The 4146-nt window shown below is 42.7% G+C and overlaps 1 long non-coding RNA gene across 1 annotated transcript in view; it reads left to right on the top strand.

Annotated features, from left to right (window-relative positions):
- Window positions 1–3479, top strand: part of LOC107185117 — a 6302-nt gene extending 2823 nt beyond the window's left edge. Inside the window, exon 3 of the long non-coding RNA XR_001516033.1 lies at window positions 3329–3479. This is a non-coding gene — a long non-coding RNA (uncharacterized LOC107185117). The remainder of the gene's footprint in view (window positions 1–3328) is intronic.
- Window positions 3480–4146: the final 667 nt, after the last annotated feature.

The following is a 4146-nucleotide window of genomic DNA, read 5'->3' as shown; positions in this document are numbered from 1 at the left end:
TAAATAAGCCTGTAGGATTTAATGACAGAAAAGTCACCCACAAAGGGCTCACATCAGGGAGAAACCCAGAGGGATTTTGCTTCAAACTCATCAACCAGCAGCTCTAGAGTATTGCAAAAACTTGCTAAAAAGTGATAATGAAAGGGAAAGGAAAGAAATAAAAGTATAAAAGATGTTTTGCTATACGAGTAGTTCATCTAAACTACCAATGGAGAAAAAGGAGACAACCAACTAGTTGGTCCTCAAATGAAGTATCCGACAAAGGCATTATTGGCCAGAAATTATAAGTGAACTGTAGATTAAGACTTACAAACGTGTATAGTTGTAGAAATCTGACTTCACAACCATTATTTCTACCAAAATGCTTAGCCTTCTCCATGTGGCACCCCCTAATCCGTTTTGTTTTCTTGAGTTTCAGAACCTAGTATTTTATTTTAGTTTGTAATGGTCATATAGCGATTGAGATTATGTAACAAAAAGGAAAACATGAAAAGTTCCGCCTCAACCTTGGAAGCAACCTGCAACCTCTCCTCCCTGGCCTCGGCCGTTAAATTTTCCGCGCCGCCCGCTGGTCGGGAAGCAGGGACCACACAGGCTTAGAGCACCTTCCTTCCTCTCTACCACTCCCGCTCCTGCCGATGTCTCCTGCTCTCAAGAGGCCGGGCGGCCGCAGGCTTCGGTACCCTGCCCTCCCTCCTCCGCCCCACCGGCCCATTGCACAAAGCCCAGGAAGACCCGCGGCCTCCCGCTCTCCCAGGAGCGGGCCCGCGAGCGCGTCAAACCTCAGTTCTTGAGCATCTCCCACATAGAACAATTCGTTTCTCAACCACGTTCATGGAACAATGTCTCAGTTGTCGAAAAAAAACTGATTCTCCAGCTGGCAACCCTTTCATGCCGATACCTGTATGATCAGTCACATGTCTCTCAGGTGACAAAGGACAGAATGCGCAAGTATGAGTCAGTTTACCACTACACCTCATTGTTGTTAACATCTCAGGAAATTGTGCTGTAAATATTTTCATGTTTTTGCAACCACTTATTATTAAATATGTACGGTAAGTCACCATGTGTCCTAAGAGGGTTAGTGATAGCAGCAAAGTGAAAAGGAAAGTTGTGCGAACAATGATAGAGTTTAAGAAGGAAATAATTGCAAAGTATGATAGAGGTATTTGAGTGTCTGATCTGGCTACCCAATATGGCATGGTAAAATTGATGATTAGCACAATTTTAAAATATAAAGAGGCCATCAAGAGTGTTCATGTTACTAACAGTGTGAAAGTGCTCATGAAACAAGAATCACAGGCAATTCAGAAAAGTTAAAATGCAATCATTTGGGGGTCTTGAATGGATTAATTCAATTTACATTATTTCTCACTAGAGGCCCAATGCACGAAATTTTTGCACGGGGGAGGGGGGGCCCTCAGCCCAGCCTGCACCCTCTCCAATCCGGGACACCTTGGATCCCCTGTGGGATCAGGCCTAAACCAGCAGTCGGACATCCCTCTTGCAATCTGGGACCGCTGGCTCCTAACCACTCACCTGCCTGCCTGCCTGATCACCCCTAGCCACTCTGCATGCCTGCCTGATTACCTCTAACTGCCTCTGCCTCAGCCCCCACCACCATGGCTTTGTCCGGAAGCACATCCGGAAAGATGTCTAGAAGACATCTGCTCTATCTGGTCTAATTAGCATATTATCCTTTTATTAGTATAGATGGGAAAAATGAATCCTTTTTCGAACAAATTGCTTCTCAAACAGACTTCTAGAACAAATTGTTAGAGAACCAAGTTTCCACTGTACAAAGAATCATAACTAATGTTACCAAAAATTATACATGAAGTACATACATGCACACATACAAAATTGGCAGTTGCTTCCATACAGGAAAATTGGGGCACTGGTGTTCTGGGTTAGGGGTATGGGGAGCTCAGTGGTTGGGAGACCATCTTTTGCAAAAATAATCCTTTATACTCCTTGAAGTTCTATCATGCATATATGATATTTTCAAAAATGTTTACTTACTACAAACTGAAATTTTTAAAAAATATATTTTATTGATTTCAGAGAGGGAGAGGGAGAGAGAGACAGAAACATCAATGATGAGAGAGAATCATTGACTGGCTGCCTCCTGCGCACCCCCCACCAGGAATCGAGCCCACAACCCAGGTATGTGCCCTTGGCCAGAATCGAACCTGGGACCCTATGGTCCGCAGGCCGACTCTCTATCCATTGAGCCAAACCAGCTAGGGCTACAAACTGAAATTTTGTTACAAATTGAGAAGTGTATACAGCTTATGCTTTTTCCTTTGTTTTCTATTTTATTTATGGGAAGAAATATGTTTTTACTAGTGAATCTTTCCGTATACTGTATGTAACACTTATTTATAGTGTGATTGCCTTCCTGCCATTTATTACCATCTATTCTAAGGCCCAAAATGTATACGCTACTGGAGGTGCATGAAAAAAAGCATAAGCTAAAGACAACATGACAAAATTATATTGATTTTCTAGCCCTTTATAACTTTTAAAACAGTTCTGCATATATACTTGCTCTTCACAACAATCCCATAGTCTATGCACAACAATTATTAATATACTAGAGGCCTGGTGCATGAAATTCGTGCATGGGAGGAGGGGTCCCCTGAGCCCAGCCTGCACCCTTTTCAATCTGGGACCCCTTGGAGGATGTCCGACTGCTAGTTTAGGGTATTGGGCCTAAACTGGCAGTCGGACATCCCTCTCACAATCCAGGACCACTGGCTCCTAACTGCTCACCTGCCTGCCTGCCTGCCTGGTCACACCTAACTGCCCCCCCCTGCCGGCCTGGTCACCCCAAAATTCCCCCCACCACCGGCCTGGTCACCCCTTACTGCTCCCCTTGTCAGCCTGGTTGACCCTAACTGCCCCCCCGTTGGCCTGGTCATCCCAAACTGCCCCCCATACTGGCCTGGTCCCCCCCAAATGCCCCCCCCTGTGGGCCTGATCACCCCACACAGCCTACTGCTCGGTCATTTGGTCGCCCCTCACTGACCCCCCTGCCAGCCTGGTCGCCCCACGCAGCCTACTGCTTGGTCGTGTGGTTGCCCCTCACTGACCCCCTGCTGGCCTAGTCACCCTATGCAACCTGTTTGGTCGTCTGGTTGTGATGGTCGCTTAGGCTTTTATGTATATAGATGTATAATATACAGGGTGTCCAAAAAATGTATATAAATTTTGAATGATTATAAAGTCAGTGTTAATTAACATTTTCAAAATTTAAAAGAATCTACAGAAATGAATAAGTTTTTTGTCATTGTCTGTTTTCAAACTGATAACTGTTCTGGTCCAGGCACTGCTGATAACACGAAGCAATAGAATCACAAACATCAAGAATCATTTCCTTTGCTATTTATGCACCTTCAATTCATCAACTGTTGTTTATTTTGTACCATATACTTTCTTTTATGTATCTCCATAAAAAAAGTCTAGTGGCATTTTAGGATAAATTTTCTTTGTTCAAAGGTTAGTCTGGCTTCACATTTTTTCAAATTAGTTAAACCTTAGAAGGAGTGAAAATTGAGTTATCAGCTGTTAAAGTGAATATACATTTTGGAGGGATACCATATAGCTGCAAATACAGTCTTGCAGAGGTTAAATTGCTTGCTCAAGGATCACACAGCTACTGAACTTAAATTCAGGCCTTCTGATTTCAGGTTACTTATTGCACATGGTTTTAAGCAGTGTGAGTCATGTAGATAATTATGATGAGGCCAGTACAATTTGAACAGGTATTTTGCATTTGACAGTAAATGCAACATCCTGGGGACATAAGAATAAAGCCTTTGTGTATTAATCCTTGAATTTTGGAATGTTTTTAAAGACTCATTTAAACCAACCATAATTATCTTACTTTAGAAAGTTCTTTCATATATGCTAATTCATTTGAACCACAAAATACAGCAAATATTGTCCTTAATTTGGGATGAGGAAAGATACTCAGAGAGATTAAGTGACTTATAAACAAGTGTTAACTGCTAGAGGCAGAGCCAAGATTTGAACCTAAATCTCTGTCTCCATAAATGATGCTTTTCCCACAGAAGAATGTTGCTGCCAAAGTAGCTAACACTTTTAAGAGTATAGGTTTTGAGCACAGTAGGCACTTCAATA

Source organism: Myotis davidii, unplaced genomic scaffold (genome assembly GCF_000327345.1).
Source record: "Myotis davidii unplaced genomic scaffold, ASM32734v1 scaffold789, whole genome shotgun sequence".
In the NCBI taxonomy this organism is placed as follows: Eukaryota; Metazoa; Chordata; class Mammalia; order Chiroptera; family Vespertilionidae; genus Myotis; species Myotis davidii.
This window is presented reverse-complemented; position numbering and strand designations above follow the sequence as displayed.